This window comes from Heterocephalus glaber, unplaced genomic scaffold (genome assembly GCF_053883595.1).
Source record: "Heterocephalus glaber isolate CG9 unplaced genomic scaffold, H.glaber_assembly_v1.0 deba00001555, whole genome shotgun sequence".
NCBI lineage: Eukaryota > Metazoa > Chordata > Mammalia > Rodentia > Bathyergidae > Heterocephalus > Heterocephalus glaber.
The window spans coordinates 4,611,791-4,638,564 of NW_028258346.1; the positions used below are offsets into that span (position 1 = coordinate 4,611,791).

Consider the following 26,774-nt stretch of genomic DNA (forward strand, 5'->3'; position numbering starts at 1 on the left):
TTATTGAGACAGAGAATCGAGGAAGGAATGTGTATAGCCCACTGGAGCTCTTCTGCTCTTGAGTTTGGACAAAGCTTCAACTCCAGGTGCCGAACAGGCATGTAGCCTAGCTTAGCTTTGAATTCATCCTGGTTTGTCAAGGATCAATTTCATGTTCTGATCTCAATCTGACTTCTATGTCATTTTCTTAATAGGTCTAGCAATTTGAACAGGAGATGGCTATGAATACCTGGCCACTTCAAGACTCCAACAATGAGAATGTATTTATCCAATAACTTGGAGACTTTACACCCATAGCATGATTTGAAAATATAGAAAGCCAAAAGTATCTGTGTTGAAAAAGAAGTAGATTGCCTTTGATTCTGTTCAATTTAACACAGAGTTTAAGTACCTGTTACATCACACACTTTTAGTAGACACTAAGATGAATAAAACAAAGTTCAACCTTAAGGACATTACAGTGGGGGAAGGGAGCACGCAGCAAGCAACAAGCTCTAATACAAAGCAGAATAAAATGCTCAAATAGAAGTGCCATCAAAATTCAGTGGAAGCAAACAGATTAGTCAAAGAGTTCTTTTGGGGGTAGTCAGTAGATTTCACCCAAGAGAAGGCATTTGAGATCATTGGAAGGTGGGGAAAATGGTGAAGGAGGAGGAAGGGCAGAGAGAATCACAGAAGCAAAAGTATAAAGCAGGAAAATACATTGGGATTTGTGAAATTATGAACTGCATGACAGCTTTGGGACAAATTAAGAAAGGAAGAAAGAGAGCAGAAGTAGAGAAAGGGTTAGACAGTGAGATTAAGGAAGGTGTTTGACACGGGGCTCAAGAATTCAAGGCAGGGGCAGGGGATTTAGCTCAGTGGCACCACATCTGCCTGGCAAGTGCAAGGTCCTGAGTTTGATTCCTGGTACAAAAAAAAAAAAAGAATTCAAGGCTGTGCTGAAGCTACTGTGGATTTTTGTGCATGGCCTCATTTGACCAGATGTGCACTCTAGAAAAATAACTGGTGTGCAGGATGGATTGGAGAAAGAAGAAAGGTAGCCCAGTTAGGAATTTGCCTCAATAATGAGCCAGGTAAGCGACACAAAGGGCCTGAGCTGCAACCTTCTCACAGTTAAATATAAAAGAAAGGGATAGGAAGAGCCAGTGCACAGCAATAGATGTGGGGTAAAAGAACTGTGTCAGCCTCCTGAAGGAGACTTTGGAGGGGCAGGAAGGAGCCAGCCCCCCTAGGTGCACAACTGGCCACCCAGGACCAGGGGGCAGTGCCAGGAACCCAGCAGCCTCGGTCACCGCAGAGCAAAATGAGACCTCAGAGAAGCTGCAAAGCAGCCTTGGACCGAAGTGGCAAAGCTGGGTTTTCTTAACAAAGGCCTTCTGGTGCTGTATCCCTGAGATGGGGTTTCCGTTCTGTCCTTGGGGGCTTGGCCGGCCTGGCAGCTTCCTGTTTCCTGGACAGAGCACCTGGACAGGCACTGAGTCAGAGGAATGGGCCAGGGACACAGTTGGATTTGAGGGTGCAACACTCTGCCCTCACTCCTGGAGCCACATGAGCCTGTGGGAGGCCATTCACCCCCACAGACACCCTCCACCCAACTCCACTGGGATAATCTGGGACCACACAGGCTTGGATCCAGGTGTGGTTTGCTGCTCTCTGATTTTTCTTCAATTTCATTTTAATTTCAGACAAAACCAACCTCCTTTAGTTATCTCCAAGATCTCTGGAATGTGCATGCCCAAAACTCCATATCTTAAAGCCTCTCCACTCAACGCTTCTTTGATCCGTATAAAGGACTTCAATTATACAAAGATCTCAATCTCTTGATTAATTTTCCATGTGCATAGAAGCCTTTTGACAGTTTATTTTCATGAGGAAAAAATACATTTCAGGAACCTAAAAGGCTTCTACCTTTGCAGTTCACCACCATCCTGTCTTTGGGGACCCCCAACTCCAAACTTTAAAGTAGGAGCTTTTAAAAAGAAGTATCTTTTTCATGTTTCTGTGTCTGCCATGCAAGATCCACCCCACACCCTCTGGCCTTCTGGCCTTTCTGCTGCCGAGTACCTAACCCCTAGATGAGCTGGGAGCTGGCCAGCCCACAGCTGGGGAGGCTGACTCCAGACGCCTGGCCTTGGCAGTGATGTGTGCTGTGAAAAGTCTGTGTCATAATAGCCTCAGTGTTTGAGAAGCACTCGCCAGCAGAGGGCTGAACAAAGGGTCACTTGTGTAACATGGACGTGTTTGCTGCTGTTACTCTTACCTGGCTGCCTGACCATCAGATCCTGCAGTCCTCATTCCCCTCCCTTCTCTTTTCTCCCACAGACAGCCTTAGCATTAGTTACCCTAGATGCTGGTGCCACTTCCAAGCCCTTGCTGACCTCAGCATCACGGCTGTGCAATCATACCTGGGACCACCAAGAACAACGACAGTAGCCATGAATGCAGCAGCATGCATGCCCTCCATACTTTTTTAAAAATTAATTTTATTGGTACATTTCAAGTATACAATATAATGACATTCATCATTAGAAATTTGCACCTTTACATAATCTCTCATAGTTCTTATTTTTCCCCCTTCCCCTGCCCTCCCTTCAAGCCCACTACTCCTCCCTATTTACAAATACTTTCTATTTTTTCATTTTCTCACATTAATTCCATTCCCCTCTTTCCTTTCCCCTACCCGTCCCACTTCCCCTTCCCTTTGCCCCTTTTATTCCTATTTCACATTATCTATTATACCTTTCAGTTCTTATTTACACTTTCAGTTTCACACACTAGAGAAAGAATTTGGTATTTACATATGTGTGTCCTATTTATTTCACTTAAGACAATTGCCTCAAAGACTTTGTTTCCATTTTTTCCTTGTCTCATAATTTTTTCATTCCCTTCTTTCCTTTCCCCTTCCCCTCCCACTTCCCCTAACCATTTGGATCTTTTCTTCCTATTTCAAATTAAAAGACAAAAGATATGACTTCCTTCGGGCCGTCACTATTTCTTATAAGCAAAAAAAAGAGTATTGCCTCAATGTGCATCCATTTCTCTATAAATGTCTCTAATTTCTCTTTTTATGGCTGACTAGTACTTCTTTTTATTAAAAAAAAAAACCCCATCTTCTTTATCCACTCTTCAGTTGATGGGTAATCGGGCTGTTTCCAAGTTTTAGCTATTACAAATTGTGCTGCTATGAACATGGGTGCACATATGTATCACTGTGGTATGATTCTTTTAATTCTTTGGGGAAGATCCCCAGCAGGGGAAGAGCGGGGTCAAATGGGGCTTCCAGTCCTAGTTCTTTGAGGTATCTCCATACAGATTTCCACAGTGGTTGCACCAGTCTACACTCCCACCAGCAGTGGAGCAGGGTTCCTCTTTCCCCACAGCCCCACCAGCATTTGTTATTGGTTGATTTCATGACAGCAGCCATTCTTTCTGGGGTGAGGTGGAATCTCAGCCTTGTTTCCATGTGCATCTCTGGAATTACCAGTGATATTGAACATTCTTTCATATGTTTATTTGCTATTTCTACTCTTTTGTCTGAGAAATGTCTGTTCATTTCAGATGCCCATTTTTGGATTGGGTCTTTAAATTTGGGAGGTCTGATCTTTTTGAGTTCTTTATAGATTCGAGATAGTAGACCTTTGTCTGAGGAAGAGCAGGTGAAGACTTTTTCCCACATTGTGGGTTGTCTCTTCACACTGCTGGTGGTTTCTCTTGCTGTGCAGAAGCTTTTTAATAAGAAGAGATCTCACTTGTTGATTGTGCTAGTTCATGGGCAACTAAGGTTTTGTTCATAAAATCCTTTCCTACCCCAATGACTTCAAGAGTTCTACCTAAGCTCTGTTCCAGTCAGTTCACTGTTTCTGTTTTAATATTTAGATTTTTAATCCATTTTGATTATACTTTAATGCATGGTGAGAAATATAGGTCTAGTTATAATCTATGACAAGTTGAAACCCAATTTTTCCAGCACCATTAATTAAAGAAGCTATCTTTCCTCCAGTGAGGTTATTTTGCTCCTTTGCCGAAGATGAGGTGACTGAGTGTGTCTGGAGTTGTTTCTGCATCTTCTAGTCTGTTCCGCTGGTCCTCAGGTCTGTTTCTTTGCCAGTACCATGCTGTTTTTATCACAGTAGCTTTGTAGTATAGTTTCAAGTTGGAGGTTGTGATACCTCCTGCCATGTCTCTGTTGCCTAGAATTGCTTTTGCTATTCTAGGTCGCTTCTGGTTCCAAATGAACTTTTGGATTGTTTTCACAAGGTTCATGAAGTATACTGCTGGAATTTCAATTGGGATTGAATTGAATCTATATAGCAGTTTTGGAAGTATGGGCATTTTCGCTATGTTGATTCTTCCTACCCAGGAGCAGGGGATGTCAGTCCATTTTCTGATATTGTCTTCAATCTCTCTTTTCAGAGTGCTATAGCTTTCAGAGAAGAGGTCTTTGATTTCTTTTGTTTAGTTGATTCCTAGGTATTTCAGTTTTTGGATGCTATTGTGAAAGGACTTGTTTGCCCTATGTCTGTCTCAGTGAGTCTGTTGTTTGTGTAGAGGAAAGCTACTGGTTTTTGTGTGTTGACCTTGTATCCAGCTACTTTACTAAATTTGCTTGTTAAGTCTAGAAGACTTTTGGTGGAGCTCTTGGGATTTCCTACATAGAGTATCATGTCATCTGCAAATAATGACAATTTGACTTCTTCATTTCCTATCTTTATTACTTTTATTTTGTTCTCTTGTCTAATTACTGTGGCTAATGTTTCCAAGACTATATTGAACAGGAGTGGTGATAGTGTACATCCTTGTCTTGTTCCTGATTTTAGTGTGAAGGGTTTCAGTTTTTGATCATTTAGTATGATATTGGCTGTTGGTTTTTCATAGATGGCTTTTATCAGATTGAGGTAGAGAACATCTATTCCAACTTTTTGAAGAGTTTTTATCATAAATTCATGTTGGATTTTGTCAAATGCTTTTTCTGCATCTGTTGAGATGATCATATGATTTTTATCCTTGGCTCTGTTAATATAGTGTATTACATCTATTGATTTACATATGTTGAACCATCCTTGTATCACTGGGATAAATCTGATTTGGTCAGGGTGTATGATCTTCTTCATGACCCTCTGTATTCTGTTTGCCAGTATCTTATTAAGGATTTTTGCATCTATGTTCATTAGTGAGATTGGCCTATAGTTCTCTTTTTCAATTGGGTCTTTCTCTGCTTTGGGGATCGAGGTGATGCTTGCTTCCAGGAATGAATCTGGGAGTAGTGCTTCCCTTTCAATTTCATTGAAGAATTTAAACAGTAGTGGCAGTAGTTCCTCACTAAATGTCTTGTAGAATTCAGCAGTGAAGCCATCAGGGCCTGGGCTTTTCTTAGTTGGTAAGTTTTTAATTATGTTTTCAATTTCATTGGTTGATATTGGGTCATTTAAAATTTTTAGGTCATCGTCATTCAACTTTGGTAATTCATATGTAATTCAATCTGTCCATTTCTTCTGTGTTGTCCATCTTATTGGCGTATAGGTTCTGGAAGTAGGTATTGATGATCCTCTGGATTTCCGCTGGGTCTGTTGTAATTTTATCCTTTTCAATCCTCATTGCATGGATTTGGGCCTTTTCTTTCCTTTTTCTGACAAGGTTGGCTAAGGGTTTCTCAATTTTGTTGATTCTTTTTACGAACCAACTCTTGGCTTCATTGATTTTTTGTGTCGTTCTCTTAGTCTCCATTGCATTGATTTCTCCTCTGATCTTTATAACTTCCTCCCTTGTATGAGCTCTGGGGTTGTCCTGCTCTTCTTTTTCTAGAAGCTTGAGGTGCAGCATCAGGTTGTTTAATTAGGCTCCTTCTGTTTTCCTAATATGCGTATTCACTGCGATGAATTTCCCTCATAAGACTGCTTTCATTGTGTCCCATAGATTCTGATATGCTGTATTGTCATTGTCATTTAATTGAAGGAACTGTCTGCTTTCTTCTTTAATTTCCTCTATGACCCATTGGTTATTCAAGATTGTGTTGTTCAATTTCCATATGTTTATGTAATTTTTGCAGTTTCTTTTACTATTGATCTCCAATTTCATCACACTATGGTCTGATAATATAAAGGGGATAACTTCAATTCCTCTGCACTTACTTAAACATGTTCTATGAGTGAGTATGTGGTCTATTTTGTAGAACAACCCATGTGCAGCTGAGAAGAATGTGTATTCTGATTTTGTGGGGTGGAAGACTCTGTAAACATCTGTTAACTTCATTTGTCCAAGAGTTTCAAAAGTTAGTATTTCATTGGTTATCTTTTGGCTAGTTGATCTATTTGTGGCAGTGGGGTACTAAGGTCCCCCACTACTATTGTATTAGTGCTTATATGACTTTTCATGTCCGTTAGTGTTCATTTTATATATTTGGGCACACTAGTGTCTGGTGCATAGATATTTATGATTGTTATCTCTTAGTGTTGGATTGTTCCCTTTACAAGGATGTAGTGTCTTTCTTTGTCTCTCTTAATCAGTGTTGGTTTGAAATCCACATTATCTGAAAAGAGAATAGCTACTCCTACCATTTTTCAGGTTCCTGTCACATGGAGTATTGTTTTCCACCCTTTAAATTTCAGTCTATGAGTTTCTATTTGAATTAAGTGTGTTTCTTGTATGAAGAATATTGTTGGGTCTTGCTTCTTGCCCCATTCTGCCAGTCTATTTCTTCTAATTGGTGAATTGAGACCATTAACATTGATGGTTATAACTGATACATATTGACTTATCATTGTCATGACTTTTTTGTTGTTGTTGGATTCTCCCACTTTGCTTTTAATTTCTTGTCATGCCTGATGGATTCATTCTGCTGACCTTCCTGGGTTGTGATCCTCATTGTCTTTTCCTAGGATTTTGTCTAAAATTTAGGAGTGCTTGTTTGGTATTCATAAATTTCCTAAGGTTCTCTTTGTCATGAAAGTATCTTATATCTAAATCAATTTTGAAAGATAGTTTTGCAGGGTACATCAATCTGGATTGGAGGTTGTTTTCCTTTAGGGCTTGAAATATGTCACTCCAAGCTCTTCTTGCCTTGATGGTTTGTGTTGAGAAGTCTGCTGTGATTCTGATGGGCTTTCCTTTGTATGTGATTTGTTTCTTTTCTCTCACTGCTTGTAGAACTTTGTTCTTCTGTTGGGTTTCTATAATCTTAACTATTACATGCCTATGTGTAGATTTTTTTTTTTTATCAAGGCTAGTTGGAGTCCTATATGCCTCACTTATCTGTATGTCAAGTTCTTTTCCCCTGCTTGGGAAGTTTTCTGCCATCACTTCTGTGAACAATTCTTTTATGTTGTCTGTTCTCTCCTGTTTCTTCATTGACTTCTGTCAGTCTTATGTTATTCTTCTTTACATTGTCTAGCCTCTGCTGGATTGATATCTCATTATCCCTGACAATTTTAAAGCAATTTTTCTTTTCCTGGTCACTAATTTCAATCCTATCTTCTATATCTGAAATTCTGTCCTCACATTGGCTCATTCTGCTGTGTGGAGTATCAGTGGAGTTTTTAATCTCCTGGAAATCTATTTGCATCTGCTTTATGGATTCCATTTGTTTCCTATGTTGGGATTCCATCATGTTCCTCACCTCCTCTCTAGATTTATTAATCATATCTTGCACTATGGGCACAATCTCTGCTGCTATCTTAGAAATTACTTCTGATTTCATTTTTTCCAGATCCTCTTTTGTTGCCAGTTCAGGGAGTACAGATGGTTGAGTATCAGAGTGTTCCATCTCATTTCCCTTTGGGGTTGCTTTAGGTGATCTGGAAGTCTTGTTTTGAGACTTGTTTACATGTCTTCTTTATTCAATGGGAGGGAGTGATGTGTGCTGCTGGCACCTGCATGGCTCACCTCCTCCGTGCTGGGGGCATTGGTATCTTGGCCTGGAAGGTTCACCTCCTCTGTGCTTGGGGAAGCTCTGCTCCTCTGTGCTCAGGGCCATGGTATGGTGGCCTGGAAGGTTCACCTCCTCTGCGCTCTGCCCTGCATACTTGACATGTGCATGACAGACCTGTGCTTTTTCACAGAACCCTCACCACCACCCAGAGGTAGACTCTGTTAGCAGCCACATGCTATAGAGGAGGAAGCTGAGGCCTCAAGAGCTCCATGGCTGGCTGCAACATTCCACAGCTAGTAAGTAGGACCTTGAACTGGAGTTGCTGCTGCAGCTCTAGGGTGCATTATAGCCACCCTACAGCTGTGAGTTCCTAGAGCTTGTGTGTCTCTCTCCAGTCAATCTCCATTCCATTCACCACTCTCAGAGGAAAAAGGGAAAACAGGTGCCACCCTCCTGTTCATACCAAAATTCCCCAAACTCTGGGCAAGATGCAAATTTGAGAAAGACATGGAGTAGTCTGCTGCCATGAACCAGAGATGAAAATCAGCAGGATGAGGTTAAGATAGTGAGAAGAATCCCACCAGATGCAATGCAACAAGGAAAAAGCCCTCCCTTGGACCCTCTAACACATCTTGCTCCTCTCACTCTTGATACATGTCTTCTTCTCACACCAGTGTGACAGGAGTCCTCAGTCCCACAAACTAAACCTGTGCTGCTTCTCCTGGTCCTCCTTCCTCCTGGCAGCCTTGCTCTGCCATACTTCCTCTGTGGCTTCCTTTTGACTGTAGAATCCCTTTAATTGTCACCTGCAAGACTAGCAACTACTCTTTTTTTCCTGTTTTTACTGTTTTTCCTATGTCAAGTTCTTTCTTATTGGGAAATAGAAAACAAAGCCTCAAGTTGTCCGTCAGGTTTGCAGGGAAACATCCATGTCCACATAGCAGACTGTGACATGATGAAAAACACCTCCTTCCCTTTCCTAGACACTGCTTCTAAAACCCAGGGCATCTCAGAAGTGAGGTGCCTTCTGTATGTTAATGAGATGACTGACAACTGGGGGTCCTAGGTAGTCTCAGGATCAAGGTGGTTGCCAGCTGAACCAGCCCAGTGAATAGAGGGTTGGAACTTACAATCCCAATACCCCCTCACCACTCTCCTCCTCTGGGTAGAGGAGAGGCTGGAGATTTTATTCATCACTAATCACCAAGGAAGCCACCATAAAACCCAAAGGACAGGGTTCAGAGAAGTTCCAGGTTAGTGAAAAGGTCAGGGAAGTGGAGCATCCCAACTCCACCAGAACAGAAAGTTCTAAACTCAGGACCATCCCCAACTGTTCCCTTTATTCCTCTTTATCTGCTCCCTTTGTCAGATCCTTTGTTCAGCTCTTTTCCTCCACATCTTCTACCTGATCCTCTATAATGCACTGTAAATAGAACATTTCCCTTACTCTGAGCCGTCATAGCAAATGATCGAGACTAAGGAGGGAACCCTTGATTTATACAAAAGCAAGTGACAACCTGTACTTATGCTGGAATTTGAAGGGAGGAGGGCTCTCTTGCAGGCCTGAACTTGTAACCTATGGGTTCTGACATGAAATTCAGGGTAATAATATCAATATTGAATCAAAGTGTAAGACATCCATCAGAAATCAGTCAGCATGGGAAAACCCCACACACATCTGACATCAGAAGTGAAGGATTGAGAATAGTGTTAAGTATAAAGAAAAATACTTTCTTCTTCCTTTACCAAGTCCCTAAAGACCCTCTTTGACCCCATCTGCTCTTCAGGGAAGTGTTCTGAGTGATGGTCTCTGGTTTGACTCAACCTCTTTGATGAAATGATACCGTCCCAACTGCTGGACGCTAACATGTAGTCTCCAAACACTGAGTTCTCCAGCAATTGGTCTACCCCCAGGATAGATGCAATGGGAAATTACAGTGTTTCCAAGTAACTTCACTCTTGGAAGCACCTTTCACCCAGAGATGCCCTCAGAAAACATTTGCAACAACCCTGAGAAACTCTTTTAGCTCCTGTAGTCTGCCAGGCACACCTTCCCTTAGCAATTATCTCCAAAGCTGGTTTTCAATGACTCATGCAACATTTCCAACACTATTCTGAGTATTTTTATATGAATAGTATAGAATAACTTGCAATTCTCTGAGTTCAATGCTATCCTCATCCTCATTTTACAAATGAGAAAACTGAGACACAAAAATTGGATAAGTAACACTCCCACATCTGTAAGTGATAGAACAAAGATTCTAACCATGCAATCATTCACCAAGACTCATTATCTGGATCACTTTCACTCTACTGCTACTGTGTTCAAGTGAGTACAGTCAATAGCTGTAGGTTCCATGAGAAAAGATCAGTTCAAACCTCCATCCACATGCTGGGAAGTGCCAGTGCCCTGCCAAAAGTTATTGAAATTTCTCAAGTACTCAAGTCACCTCTTGAAACTTCTCAAAGAGTCACTCGTGTGGCTCCACTGAACTTCCTGTAATTCCTACTCTTGACTCGAAGTCTCATGAATAGTAATTTTTCTCCACCCTGGCACCAATCCAACAGCTCCATTCATTGAAGGATCATAATATCAGTGAAGGAGATCACAAGCCAACATTTTTTAAATTAAGTAGTAAATATCAGAGCTCATTGGAGAATCTTGGCAATGTAAATATTGCAACAAATGCTGTGGCCAGTTGCTCCCACACACGCGAGGGAGACAATGTGGGCATATGATGAATGTACACAGTATTTAGGAATGGAACACTTGCTTTTTCACTCAATGACATCTCATTGTATTTCTCAGGTGATGATGGTCAATTTGACCATTGTCATAATAGGAAGGTTAATTTGATGAACTTTGATTTTCTATTATCATAATTTTCATTTCCCCTGTCAGAAAAATTTATAGAAACTTTCAATTGGGTTTGAGTTACAAATTTGTAAGATGTTTTTTCAGAAATGATGCCACCAAGTGGGACATTTTTTAAATTGCTGAACAGTTGTTACCTTTTCATTGAAACAGTATAGATTGTCCTTCCAAATGGATCCCTATATTTTTAGAGGCCAAAAAAATGAAGTGCAAATTTCAGAGGCTTGTATGCAAGTTCAACAATATTATGCAAAATGTTGACTCTAATCAATAAACTTGTACTTAATGTAACTTTCATTCTAGAAAACTGAAAAGTCAATATAAACTTTTATAATGAAGATTATTTAAAATGTAAGCTTTATCTACTATGAAACATCCTTTGAAAATGACGGAACCTAATGGATTTTTTGGTAATTATATATTTTCAAATAAGTCCTTCAAGTGTTTTGAGGTAAGGGGGAGAAGACATAAAGTATCTAATACAGTGTCTAATTTGAAAGGTAGTCCAATATATTGGTTACAAACAAAAAACTCTGAAGTTAATTACCTGGGTTCAAATTCCAGAATTCCCCCTACAGACTATGAAATTTGGGGCAAATTACTTTACCCTCTGCAGCTCATTTTCTTATCTAGAAAATAAGAATAATGATAATTAGTCCATAGGGTTGTAAAGATAATAACATATAAAGCCCATAGAAAAGAAGTTGGCCACAGGGAGTACTGTGTATAATGTATATATAAAATAAGAAAGTCATATTCTTATATGTAGCTGTATATTGAGTGGTAAGAGATTGAATCACACAGCTTCTAAAATATTCTTTCATTATATAAGGATATAGTACATGTAATTTTTAATGATAAATCAGCAAATGAAATTAAGACTTTTCTCTTAGTGAATGCATAGTATGATTGTACAAAATATCTAGGCTAGTATAGATTTGGGGAGCTAATATGAAGGCATTGATGTTATAAGAGAAGCAATACTTTTCATTTATGTCAGATATATGGTAAGATAACTCATGGAGAATTTGCTATGATTTAATGTCACACAACTGAATTAAATATAGTTATAAAATTAAACAAGAGTGCAATATTGGTGTTCCCGTCATGGTGAACTAGAGATGGTGGTGACAAGGGAAGCTCACAGGAGAGCCACCAGATAATGCGGGTATTGTATGCTGAAACAGGGGAGGCAAACATACCCAGATATGGAAAATCAACCTGAAGGAGAAATCACTGGATACCAGGGTAGTCGAGAAAGGAAAGCAGGGCTGTCTTTACCTCCTTTACCCTGTGATCACACCATCTTGGGAGTGGTTCTAACGTCCTGAAAGCAGGAGCCAGTGCTGCAGAGCCCAGACCTGGACAGGCTCCCTGCACGCTCTATTTGCCACCTGGAAGAGGAAATCTTGTGTGGGACAACTCCACTCAGGCCCTCAGGGGGAGAAAGTCAGCCCCAGCAATGCTAAAACCCCATCATCCTCCCAAACACTCTGTCCCTGTGGTATCCTGTCCACTGCCCACCATTCAGCATTGGCAAAGGAAGCCCCCTGCCTCCAGTGGAGAGCAGCTGAGAACCGTGAGCCCCAGGCAACAAAAGACTTGCAAGCAGAAAGCTACAGTCTGCAAATGGTGAGACTCAGTGGAGAAAGAGAGCTACAGCAGCCCCAACCCAGACCAGGCACTCCCCTATTGTTTTCTCCAACACCAGGAAGTGGGTGACATCCTGCACACTGCCCACCATTGCTGCTGGCAAGAGAAGCCCCTTGCTCCCAGTAGAGGGCTGCTGAATGCCCTGAGCCCTAGCCTGAGCCCCAGGCACTACAGAACTCACCAGTGAGGAGCCCTGGACTTCAATCAGAGAGACAAAGGGAGAAAGGAGATTACAGCAGTGCCAGCCCAAACCAACCACTCTCCTATTGATCATCCAAACCAAGGAGTATTGAGTCCTCAGGGAATATTGTGTCCTCTTGAAAGTCTGCCCACCAAACAGGGGAACTCCCCTGTACCCAGCCAAGGGCTACTGAGTGCCAGAGAACCCTAGACACACAGAGTTTGTGGGCAGAAAGGTGATGGCTTTGTAGGGAGCAGAGAAGGAGACCTGGAGAAAGAGTCCCAGAGACTCTGTTAAGCTAGAGGACAACATACAGTGAGCTCAACGGGAGTCCTATAGTTATACATTCATGGGAGGTATCAGTATATTAGAAAAGGAGAATAAAAATTAACCAGTGCTTTAATCTAAATAGTACCTTTCATGGGCAAGTCAGGGTGAGCTGCACCAGAACTTTGTATAGAGGATGCAAATACAAGCTAATAATGTTTGTTATACGTCTCGGGTATGGGCAGCCAAAGATAGTCTACCAAATCTCACAAATAGAAAACCAGTCTACATTGTTAATTTTATTAAAGGACACTCACTGAACTGGATAGCAGTTTGAAAATATTTTATCCTGAAATTAGAGTTGATCAAAGTTCATTGGTTGTTACAAAGGAAAGCATTAAGCATGGTATAGAAATTCTGGAATGAGCTCACACCTTTCTGGTTGAGAAGCAGTATCGTTTGGCAATATCTTCAAAGATGTTTATTCATACAATTGGCATATTAGCTCATATTTTCTACATCCCTAATGAACTGAGTGAAATCATAGACCAAAAAAAAAATCTATATACTCAACATAGCTTTTCAAGAGACTTTGAATGATAAGATTTAAGTAACCTCCTCATCTACTTGATGTTCTTAGTAATGTTACAATACATCAAAGAGAACATGTGTAATAAATATAACCCAACTGAAATAGAATTGGAGCTATTATTCTAACTTCTCTCTGCCCCAATTTTTAAATTTTAACTTTCCAAAAGAAAATTGAAACACTAAAGAAACATGTTTGGATTACAAATCTATTTTCTTATCCAAACCCTGATTTAATAATTGAGTATAACTTGATGTTGTCCAAAGAAGAGAATGAATTGCTGCAGTTTTGTCATTTGCACTGAACAATGATTATAAGACTTATGTCCATGTTCATTTTGGATTAAGACTGAGTGAGAATTTCTACAGTTAAATGAAAAAATTATATTGCTATTATCATTCATGGAAGCCCATTTAGGTGAATTAAATTTTCAACCTCAACTGGATTAAAAACAAAGAAAAAAATATCACCAACAATTTACCAGATATATTTGAAAGTTTGTCCACAAGTGTCTTAAAGGGCATAAATTTACAACTGTCTCATGGTGGCACCTGCCTGTAATCCCAGTCCTCATCGTTAACATCTTTCTTTATTTGAAATTATATAATTTTTATTTATTCGAAACTGCTTATTGTATTAAGAATTTGTCCATATTTGGTTTTTAACTTTACATCATCACAAAGCAGGGGTAAATATTGTTTCATGGGATAACATATACCTTTGTTGGGGGAATGGGGACATGTGTTCTGAGGTGAAGGAATATGCATTCCAAAAAGATTATCTTAGTCAATCTTCCCAACTCTACCCGAAGCCACCCATGAAAACCAGAATGTTGCCAACACCCAAACAAGCCTAGAGCTCTACATGGCAGAGGGTCACATGGCCACAGCATATAGCTGTCAACTTGAAACTGCAATTTGTTTGTTCTTGTTTTTAGGTAATTTTAGCTATTTTTGATCAATTTTAGACCACAATCTCCTGACGTACCCAGGCTCCTCTCTTTGATTTTCTGTCCTTTCTCCTTATCATCTCCAAACTCAGAAACTCCAAATTCATTTCACCCTACTAAGTTCAATCTTCCAACTCTCCACAGCCAACTCCACCTTAGCATACCAATTCCGCTCAAGATGTCAGCTACAGAAACCTGGGTCCATTCCCACTAGAAGGAGTCTCCTCCCGTACAGTCTCAGGCCCCAAACCCAGCCACCCATCCCTCTTTCTTCATCCCTGGAATTTAGAAATCATCTCTAACAGAAATCTTCTTGAGGCCACCTTTTCTCATATTCTCAGACCTACCTGGCTCATTTTCTTGGGCACACTCATCAGATTTCAGTCCTCATTTCTCCACCAAAACTCCATGTCTTACTATGTTTATCAAGTGGAAAATTCTGAGTCTTTATCCCAACTTATGAGTAGAATTCAACCCATCATGCCTTCCTTCATGAAGCATACTTCCCTCAGCTTGTAGGTACTGAACTCTCCAGATTTTCTTCTTTGCCTTACTGCCCTAGCTTGCTGCTCAATCCCCACCCTTTAGCCATCCCTCTCCTGTGTTAAAGATCCCTTCTGCTACTCAGACCACACTCTAGAGAAACTGGAGCAAACTAAGAAAAAGAGAAGAAAATTTAATCTTCTGAGAACTCTCCAGGTGCCAGAAGACAGCAATTTTGCTTGTTTAAACCTAGAATCCTGAACACTAAATACAGAAGAAGAGCTCAGAATTAACTGAAAAGTTATTGGGTGAATCAAATTCAAATCACTGTCTCTAGCAGTAAATTTCTCACCAATAAGAGCAATAGTAAAGTCAGGCATGGTGACATATGCCTGCAATTCCAGGCTAGAACAGGAGATAAAGGTGAAAATACATGTGAAGTGCAGTGGAGATGTGGAGAAGAGGGAGTACAAAGTCATGGAATAACAGGCTGATGTGGATCAGAGAGTTAAGATCTTTTTGATGAAGAGGCCAAGTATTGGATAAGTCATCCTTGTGATATTCAAAATATTGAAAATAATGACAAGAGTGGTGGTGAACAGACTGAAATCTAGGTGCTAAAATTATCAATAAATGAGGACATGAAGATGAGGAGGAAGGTGGATGGTGCAAAAGGAGGAGTAGGTGGTAAAGTCCCAAGCCTTGTGTTTCAGAAGTGCTGCAGGGCTACAGAGGTGGGAACAACAAAGGGCTGGAGGCACCAAGGAAAAGCAAGAAGGAACTCCTGCCTACCTTCAGGCTCAAGATAGGAAGGTTGGAGAGGTAAAATTCCCACACTTGAATGGGCTGCAAGAAAATGAAGAAAACATTCTCAAAAAATTCAAGATGATGAGGGGTTTTCCTGATGGCAATCCATGAGTCCAGAAGGTAGATGGGCAGGTTTGGAGGGCTTGGAAAAGTCAGAGAAAGGGCAATAAATGTCACAAGGGGGAGAGTTGCACAGTGTATTAGCAGTTTTCCATCACTATGACAAAATACCTGAGAAAAGTCCACCTAAAGTTTTATTTTGGCTCATGATTTCAGAGATTTCACTCCATGGTTGGCTCATTCCATTGATGTGGACCAGAAGGGAGAAAGAACATCATGGCAGAAGGATATGGTACAGCAGAGTTGCTCATTTCATGGGAGCCAGAAGCAGAGAGAGGGAAAGAGCCAGAGAGGAAAGGGCTGGGGACAAGATACATTCTCCAAGTCTCCCTCATCTACTTCCTTCAACTAAGCCCCACTTCCTGTTTCTTTGGCTCCCAAAATGCCATTGATTTGAGCCCTCATGATCCGATCAACTCCATAAGCCCTTAAGCAAACAAGTTTTCAACACAATGAGTCTTTTGAAGATCATTTGGATTCCCTCAAGTCCCTTTTGAGGGACATTTTGAATTCCAGCCATAACATATAGGAATAGTCTAGCATGTTGGATCACTAGTAGGAAGTGGGAAGTGATAGGAAGTAACTCTCAATGGGTGATTATTTGTAATCACTGCTACTTTAAGGACTGGCCTTAGAGTGCTGAGTCAGGAAGTGCTGAAGGAGAGGAAGAGAGGATTTTTCCAGAAGCACAAATTGAAACCAAAATGTTTCATATCTAATCTGACTTGCTCAGGAGCTGTCCTTATCTTCAATTTCTCTGTGGTCTGGCTCTGGATTTCCTGGCCTGGGTTAGTCAGTGTGATCCTCTGAGCTTTCTGCTGCTTAGATCAACTTCCAAACATGAGCTCATCTCTGCAGCAGTGCAATGTGCCCCTTGAAATCCACAGAGTAAACAGGCTCCGGAAATAAATATTCTGCGGACAGTTCTGGTTGCATTCTGCCAAACCTGGTCTAGCACTGAGGGCTCTTCCTAGCATGAGCAGTAAATAAAATGATCTGACCTTTGTTTCCAATGAAAACACCCAGACACATCCTCCCCATGGGCAAACACATGGGAAAGAAAACATGGAATGAGGGAATATAACCAGAGCCAGAGGCAGTGGTGTGAATTTCCTGAAGAATGTGGCTATCCCAGATCACACCCTCTGTCCTTAAACAAGCCATCTGTGCACCTCCTCCAGAATTCCTCCTCAGGCTTGAAGACCTAGTTCTAAAGAAGTCTCCCCTTAGAAGTTCTCCTAGATTAACCTCGGTCTCCTCTAGCTAAGTCAGGGGCTGCTCCAACACATTCCCCTATTACTTCTCAATTTGGTATAATCTGACCCTCATTTTGCAAGTCATCGTGCACCACTCTGGCTCCTTTCTTGGGTTTAGGCTCAAGGGTCCTTCACTTTCTCCACTCACTCCTCATCGCACTTAACTTCCTGGCTCATGGCCTCTTATCCCCTAGGTTTCTGCTTACAAATCACTCCTTCAGAGTCCCTTCCCTGGCCCCTTCCTTGTTCCTTCTCAGTCCTGTTTTTTTTTTTCCCTTCAAGCTCTGATCATAGTTGACATTATTTCTTGCCCCCCTTTCCCGACAACCTCAGGGCCAAGCCATGTTGTTCTCTTTTCTTTTCCACCTTCTGCAAATATTTATCCTACCTAGCCAATAAATCTGGAGATAGATACCATGTAGAAATGAGAAGAATTGTTGCCAATCTATCTTCTGTCATCCAAACCATTTATTTACCCTGAAACTGAGTTTTACCTTTTCTTTTTTCAGCATCAACAACTAAAACTATGAGGCCATTACTCAGTGTTCAAAGTAAGCCCTGTGTTTCTGAGTATATGTCAGCATCTCCTGGAGGTTGTGAAGTGGATGGAGGGAACCCCAGCTGCACCCTGCACCCAGATCCAAGGCTAGAGGAGGAGCTGCTTCTGACTTTCTCCCTGTCTGAGCCAGGACCCTGCTGCCGCTCTGCTATTCCTGGACTCCTGAAGTCATTGCCTGAGAACAACCAGAGAACGGAGGGCAAGATCCACCCCAGGCTAAAATTCCCTGTCCTGTACCCTACAGAGTGGCCAGAAGGATCTTCTCAGAATGCGGATTGGAAAAAAAATGCAGGTCATATCAGGTATTCTCCTGCTTACAAACCCTTCAGAGACTTCCAGGTTTCATAGAATGAACCCCAAACCTCTTGACAAAACTGAGAGTCTCTGATTTGGCCCTGACCATCTCTGTGGTCTCAAGTTATACATAAGGGTCTCTGAGGTCCCCATAAACAGCACCCTTCTTAATTCTGGCCAGTAGAGAGGCCGGACAAAGGAGTAAGCAGATGGAGACCATAATCCTCTTGGTGATTAAGGCTAGTCGAAGGGACGCTGCTGGAGTCTATATACTGTACACCCATGTTCTGACTCCCAGTTTAGGCAGACTGCACCACCCTGGGACAGGAGGGCCAATACAAGGCCAGAGCCTCTCCCTGGAGGAGCAGAGGAATCTCAAGCTCCCCAAAAACATCTCTTTCCCCAAGAGGAAAGGAAGACATTGGGCCAGATCTACCCCCTGATATGCCACTCATACTCTACCCCAAGAAAAGTAAATAAGTGAGTAAGGGGTAGAAAAAGGCCACAGCTAATACTACAGCTGATAAAGTTACTCCCACAGGGGAGAAAATATCAGGCGAGGGAACTAGGCCTTCAGTACACAACCCTCACTGACTTCTTCACTCTTTTGTTGTTGTTGTTGTTAAATTCTTTTATTGGTAAATTTTAAGTATACAACACAATTACATTTCTCATTGGGAACTTGTATCTTTACATGATGCATCTTGGTTCTTATTTTTTCCCCATTCCTAGCCCTCCCTTCACCCCCTCCATCCTTCCCTATTTACAAAGACTTTATTTCCATTTTTTCCATTTCTCATCATTTTTCCTTTCCCTTCTTTCCTTTCTCCTGCCCCTCCAACTACCCCTACCACTTTGGACTTTTCTTCCTATTTTGCATTATCAATTATTTATTCTAATCATTGGTACATTTTAGGTATACAATATAATGACATTCATCATTGGAAATTTGCACCGAAGTGCCCATCAACTGGAAACTGAATAAAGAAGATGTGGGTTTTTTTTATAAAATGGAGTACTACTCAGCCATAAAGAATAAGAAGCTAGAGACATTTATAGATAAATGGATGCATATTGAGGCCATACTCTTAAGTGAAATAAATAGGACACACATGTGTAAATACCGAATAGTTTCTCTAGTGTGAGAAACTGAAAGTGTAAATAAGGATTAAAATAATTAAAACAAATAATTTATAATTTGAAATAGGAAGAAAAGGTCAAAAGGGGCAGGGGAAGTGGGAGGGGAAGGGGAAAGGAAAGAAGAAAAAGGAAAAATCGGGCTGGGGATTTAGCTCAGTGGTCTCGCCGCCTGGTGCACAAGCACAAGGACTCGAGTTCGATCCCTGGTACAAAAAAAAAAAAAGAAAAGGAAAAATCATGAGAAAAGGAAAAAATGGAAACAATGTTTTGTAAATAGGGAAGGGTGGAGGGTGTGAAAGGAGGGCAGGTGAATGGGGAAAATAAATAAGAACAAAGATACGTCATGTACAGGTGCAAACACCCAATGATAAATGTAAGCATACTGAATGCCTAAAATGTACCAATAAAAGAATTTTTTTATGGTACTGGGGATTGAACTTGGGTCTTTGTGCTTGCGCAGCAGGAGTCAAAACCACTGAGCTAAATCCCCAGCCCCACCAATAAAAGAATTTAAGCAAAAAGAGAGAGAGAGAGAGAGAGATGAAGAATGGAAAGAAATAGCATTAAAGATGACTTTCCTTCCCTTTTCATCAAAAAAAGATAAAAAATTTCCAGAAACCATCTATATACTTATTCCATCTCATCAGCAAGACTATTCACATGGCCACCTTCCTGCAAAGATAACCAGGAATGCATGTATTTAGCTTTTGGCACCTTTGTGGGGGTGGTTAGCAAGGGCTCTGGAGATGGACTCTTAACTCTCCAATCCACTACCTATATCTGCCACAACTACCTGGCTTATCATCGTTGTCTGCGCAAGTGTCTGGCTTCCTCACAAACCAGCAAAGGCAGAAACCCTTTGTCATACATGTTTGCATCTCCAAAGCTCTGACATATAGTTAAATTAGTGTTCAGTAAATGCATGTTCTACAGAATTGAACAACCCATTTCCCAGATCCTGCTTTCTTGCTAATTCCTTGGAGAAAAGCTGTCATATCTTCTGGATGGACCCTCCACCTGGTCCACAGCCTATGCTCATGGGAAGAATGTGCATGTGGCATTTCCCAGATGTGTGTGGGCTTCCAAACTCTTGTTCAGTCTTCAGAGCACCCTCCAGAAGTCCTGGCACAGACAGAGGTCTGAGGAAGATTGTGGGGAATTGTTAGGGAGTCTGACAAATGTTTATGCAGCCTGAGGGCCTTTATTTAGCCTTGTTAATAGAAAGAACGCAAGTCTTCAATTCAGGAGACCTAATTCTACTCCAGTAGTTTTTCATAACTGAGAATGACCCAACGAATGTTGCTTCATGCACCTCTGCATTCCAGCATCCTCATCTGTAAAATTATAACCATTCAACCATGGAGGTGGCTTCTTAAAATTAATCTGGACTTTTCAGAGATTAGGAAATGGGGTCACAGAGAGGGAAAGTGACTGACATGGCTGTTCTGGCTAGAATCAAATGGAGCTGCCTGAATGGGCAGATATCTGAACACAGGAAATACAGTGGCAAATCCCATCATCAGCAACTATGCCATACTTAACTATCAGGGGCCTTACAACTGCCCCAAGGAGCTCAGAATACCTGCAGGTCTCACTGCACCCTCACTGAACCAGGCTTGAGGCTGGCATTTGCTGGTACCCAAGGAGTCAGATTATACTAAACCACATGTGTCCTGAAAGAATCTTTCTCATTCCTACAGACATCAGCAACAGCAGACAGGCCAGCAATGCTGGTGTCAAAGCTTGTCTGCAGGCGATTTTACTGAGCCTTTTAATTAGTCCTGGTGAAGGTCTGGACTCTTCATGGCTATGCTGCCTCCTGTGCCCTGAAGGATTAAATCAGCGGTGTCCAACTGGAACATGACAGTAATTGAGAGGGTATCATCCATTGAGAAAACACAAAAAGCCTAAAATTTCTCTGAATTCAGCAGTACTTCTAAATAAATGTGTATTTTACTCATCAAAACAAGTTCTGTAGCTGTGCAAGGTGGTACATGCCTGTAGTCCCAGATACTTGGGAGGCTGAAGCAGGAAAATCACTTGAACCCACAAGACCAGCCTGGGCAACATGGTGAGGTCTGTTTTTTTATTTAAAAAAAAATTAAACTCATCCAGGTGCAGTGTTTCATGCCTGTAATCCCAATTATTCAGCAGGCTGAGGCAAAAGAAGGGTCTTTATTTAAACTTGTTAATAGAAAGAACACAGGTCTTCAAGTCAAGAGACCTAATTCTAATCCCACATTTTCATATAACTAAGGATGGTCCCAGGAAAGTTGCTTGACACATCTCCAGGCCAGCATGAGCAACCTAGCAGGACCTGTCAAAGAGAGAAAGAAGAGGAGAGGTGGGGGGGGGGGGCAGGGGAGGGAAAGGGAGGGAAGGGAAAGGGGGAGGATGGGAGGAAGCCTCTGTCAGTGCCTCTAATGTCAAAGTGAAACACCACAACCTCAGAGAAACATTATCCACATTGTGAGGAAGGAGAGCTACACAAACAAGGACCTGCAACCTACTCCCTTGTCTGCAGCTATTCATCCTCACTGCTATTTGGCTTAGCTAAGAATTAGGAAGTGAACTCTGGGAGAAAGGCTGATAAACAAGGGGCAAACACAGCAACAATGAACCAAAGTCACAAAAGCCAACCCTGCAGCTCAGAGAGGCACATTGTTGGGACTGGGGGGGCAGGAAGCAAAGGAGCTGTATTGCAGCATCTGGGGCCTGAGTTCCCTGAGCAGCAATATAGAGATCCAGCAGGGTCAGAAATCCTTAAAGGGTGGGAATTCATCTGCTTGCTCACTCTGCTAAAACGGAGCCCCATGTGGGAGGCAGAACCTATTCTGTAGTGAGATCAAACAGCTGCAATACAGGCAATAACGGAAAATTTGGAAACTGATGACCAGCATGTTTGTTTATATTTTGCCTCTGGAACAGGGAGACTTTTGAATGTTTCTTCTGCTTGAAGCGTCTGTTTTCCACATGTCCCAACTCCAAATAAAGGGGAAAAGAAAAAACAAAATGGACTTTTAAGAAGTACGGGCCATAAAGCCTACTGGTCAAACATCCCCTTTGCCTGGTGCCAGACATTTACCTTTCATGTAGTCACAGCAGCTTGGCGTGAAAAACCTAACCTATGAAGATCATTTTATAGTTAACAATCCCAAAAGCAACCTTGCTGGACTAATTTTACCATCAACTGGGAGCTGTGTTTTCCAGCCCAGCTCTAAGTTCATTTAAAATAAGTGACCATGTCAGTGTGTTTGTGCCATATAAGATGGGGAGTCATTCCAAGGAAAAGATAGAGGCTTAATGGAGCAGTGAAACATATATGGAACTAACACCTGTTTCATACAAAAATTCTGGGCTTTCTACAAATACGGAAGCTGAGATTTTGCTCTGTAAACAATCCCAGTCTGCGAAGGCTTCTGAGAATATTCTTGATTTGAAAATGCATTTAATGATCTGTAAAGAGCAAAGAAAAATGTGGAAATCTACTACAAATAATAATCCCCGTGTTCAACATGGAGAAATAATGTATCGGTAATCATTACTTTGTGTTTATCTACTATCTCTCCAAGGAGGCTGTGCGATTCTGCAGCAGCATAGAGAATTGCCTCACATAAACAGCGGTCCCTAAGTTAGCTCTTGAGCAAACGGGGGAGGCAGAGGAGAGCTCCTCCACGTGTGCTTCCAGACTCCTTGCTCATCCTCTTTGCTGCATTTTCTGACATCCCCTGTTAGATCCTTGTCTCAGCTAAATCCAGCCAAGATATTTCTTCACCTCCTTTCCTTATATTGATTATTTCATTCATATAACAAATACGCATTAACTCTCATTACTGTCAGTAGAAATGACACAACAATCTTTGATTGAGTTCATACATGCACTTTGAAACCGGAAACAACCCCAACATTCCATCACTTGGCCTGATTTTGTCTCCTTTCAGGGTAACACTCAGCAGATCTCCAATGTGCCAGTTCCCTCATTTACATATCCAGCCACAGATTTCAAGCCACGTGGTATGGCCACAGGACAATCAAAGCAGTAGGATTTTCATTGCCTTTGCTCATTTGATTTGTCACTAACTTTTGTGATTCCTTCCTCTGTAAACATCAGTAAATCAATCCTTTCAATTTTACACCCCAAGTTGAGCAAGTGGGTTGATCTACCCTTACCAACACATATAAGCAGCAAACAATTTGGTGATCCTCTAAACCAATACTCTAAATATTTTTCAACATGCACTTAATAGAATCAAAGAGAAACTTGTTTCATTAATAAAAACTACACTTTTCTATGTTTAATAATGAAGAGTTGATTACTGTGATCTTTAGAACCAGAGACCATCTGAGAAGTAAAATGAACTTTGTAAAGATGTAGACAATAAAATAATACATCACTTATTTCCAACACACCGTACTGTGTCATGTATCACAGAGTTTCAAAATACACAATTATTCCAAATGCCAACTCCCTACAACTCTCAACAGGAGATGGTCTCAGGGTTGATGCTAAGGAACGTGCAACTTACATGTACGAGTTCAAAGATACTCAAAATGGCAGAGAGCAGTAGGTCAGGAATTTTGACACTAGCTCATCACCTACTTTAGGAGAAGGAAAATCAATTCACATTTAGCCAGTTATGAAAGGCATCATATGGAAAACCTGAGTTAATCTGCACTATATTTCCAGAATGTTCTTGTTTATTGAATGGCTTCCAAGTACCTTCCCACCCCTCCCTAAACTTAGCTCAGTCCTCAGTGGAACCTCTTGTCATCTAACATGAGGACTGCTACTGGTTTTTCGTCATTCACTTCTATTAATTAATCCAGTCCCAATTTTTTTCTTCCTTTAAATAAATTCTCATTAATCTAGTTTACCTTGTGCTGAGTGCTATTCACTTCTTGAAATCCAACTTCCCTATGCCTCATTCAGTTTGTGAAAAAGGTGTATGTCACGTTCCTGTTACTGGGACAAAATGCAGAGGAATGCTGCTCAACTTGTGGCACCCAAGAAGTGGAGAAAGAGGAGCCAGAGACTGGAACAGGCCTTTCTAGGTCACATTCCCAATGACCCACCTCCAACCACCCCACCCACCCACCCACCCAACAGCACATTTGGCTATGAACCCACCAGTGGATGAATCAACTGACAAGCACCCGCCAATCCAATCACCTTCCAAATGCATAAGACTTTGGAGAGATATTTTAGACCTAAACCATAACAGGAAGTAATGAAGAAAACCCAAGCTCCTTGAACTAATGCAGCCTGAATGTACATTGAAATTAGCAACCCCTGAAAGCCCTTCCTAGCTCCATTGTGCCCCCTGCAGGGGAGAGTGGGAGGCATTCACCAAGGCAAGGAATCTTTTTCGTACAAGCTGATGCAGATAGTAAGTACCCTGCACACCAAAGTAAAAAGAGAGAATTATGCTGATGAGATAATAATTTCATCCTTTATGTGTGTATCTTGGGAGAAGAAGAAATTAGCTCCTCTTTTTAAAAGTGAGATAAACCCATTAAGACCCTCTCTGTGATGACCCTATTTGTAAATAAATAGGTAGCTTGCCTCCAAAGCACAGGGAAAGTCTGTGCTGCCCGAATGCCCAAGAGTGCACACACTGGCCAGAACAACCAGGAGAGAACTGAAACCTAATCCTGCTGCTCATAGCTGACTGCTCAGCCACTGCCACCACTTAGCCTTCTTGAGGCTAGTTCCTCACTTGCAACCTAAGGAGAAAAATCTTGATCAATCTACCAAACATCAGATCAGATGAGATCATCAGAAGAAAGATATGTATCATACCAACTCAGCTTTCCATACCTTGCTACACTGCAGATGGGACACAACAAGGAAACTAAATACCCTCTCTCTCTCTCTCTCTCTCTCTCTCTCTCTCTCCACTCTGAAGAAGACCAATGAGTCTTTACTGCAAAGAAAAAGTACATATGTTTTTCCAACATTAAGAAACTTTTGTAGGAAAGCAGTGAGGACAGCATTAACTTTTTTGTTTGTTGCCTTAAAACCTCTACTCAATTCACTGTCATGTTTGGGTTTTTTTGTTTTTGGGGGTTTTTTTTATTTACACTGAAAACGTAAATAAGGATGAAAATGATTAAAATGAATAATTGATAATTTGAAATAGAAAAGGTCCAAAGGGGTAGGGGTGGCGGGAGGGGAAGGGGAAAGGGAAGAAAGGAAAGGAAAAAGTATGAGAAAGAAAAAAAATGGAAACAAAGTCTATAAAAATGGAAACAAAGTCTATGTAAATAGGGAAGGGTGGTGGGGGTGAAGGGCGCATAGCTAATGGGGAAAAAAATAAGAACTAAGATACATCGTGTTCAAGTACAAACACCCAATGATAAATGTAAATGTATTGTATGTCATGTTTGTTTTTAAGGGAAGTTCTGAAACTGCCCACATGTGGATTGGTAAAGAACTGTTTTCCTGCTTTTTCTTGCCAGTTGATTCCCAGTTGACTCAGGCATTGGCCTGCAGCCCCAGCCCACCCCCATGCAGCACGGCTCTACCCTAGGGCCCTGTCCCTGCCCTCTCCCCTGTCGTTCCAGGAAGAACACACAACTGGCAGCATGGCTTCCCGGCCACGCCAGCCTCTGCCCACCTCCCAGCCTCCCACAAGAAAGGTAGGTTTTCTGGCCCGATTAGTGTGCCCAGAAGGCATTCTCTGCCATGTTTATGCAGTGAGTGGGAGATAGATACTCACTGTGATCAGAGCAGGAGCCCCTTGCCCTGCTCCTCCTATGTGCAGGGTCCTGAGCAGCCTCCTCCCTCTGCTCGAGGTCAAGAAGTGGATAAAAAGTCTTCAGTGCCCCACGAGGCTCAGGAGCCATCCTCTCACCATGTGTGTGTCCCCACTCACCCCTTCTCTGTCCCTGGCACATGCCCCACCACTTGTCCCCAAACAGCAACCTCTGCCATCTTTTTGTGTCTCTACAGAGGAGCAGTTCCACATTACAGTCATCAGACATTGGGTCCCAACTGTCTGGCTCTGCTACTTACAAGCTGTGTTACTTTGAGGACATAGTCCCGGGCCTGTTTTCTCACCTGAAACTGACAGATGAAGCATTGTTTCTGCTTCCTTTGGGATGGCGCCTGACATACAGGAAGTCATCCCTAAGCATATCTCCTCTCCTCCTTAGCATGACTCTCACTCTTCTCTCTGAGCCCATGTGCTGGAGTAGGAAGGGGGAAGGGCAGTCTCCTTCTCTCTTCCACCCAGCTTTCCATGCAGCTGGGTTACAACAGTTGAAACCAGGGCCTGCTCTCAGACTGTCTCATAGCCCCTTGGTCCTCAATGTCCTTGCTCCAGGCAGCAGCCAGGGGGCAGTGCGATCCATGGTGCGCACTGGAGTGAGGCCAGGTCACTACAGAGGTCCTGAGCCCAAACTGCATGAACCCTCCTTGCTCTATGGAGATTCTCCCTGATTAATACTGATTAATAATGAGCTTCTGTATTCTCATTCACCTATTGTTTTCTCAGACATTCCTCAAGTGTCCAGGGAGGGCTGTTATTGGAGGTCAGAATCAGGCATTCAGCAAATGCATAGCTTTATCCTTCATAGGCCAGGCATGAGGGCCTTTTATATACCTTGGAGGCACAAAGGTAAACCAGGTTCATCGTTGCCTTTGAAGAGTTTATAGTCTAACTGCTGAGATTATTTCTTTAGAGAGTAAAAAATTCAGATTTTTTGGGTTTGGGTGTTGAGAATCCCCATTCC

At 41.8% G+C, this 26,774-nt stretch overlaps 1 long non-coding RNA gene across 1 annotated transcript; it reads left to right on the top strand.

Moving 5' to 3' along the window:
* The first annotated feature begins 17,140 nt into the window (after positions 1-17,140).
* Positions 17,141-19,979, top strand: LOC147824069 (uncharacterized). The gene is made up of 3 exons (XR_015442938.1): positions 17,141-17,598; positions 17,737-17,908; positions 18,817-19,979. It is a non-coding gene; the product is annotated as an uncharacterized LOC147824069 (long non-coding RNA).
* The last annotated feature ends 6,795 nt before the right edge of the window (positions 19,980-26,774 follow it).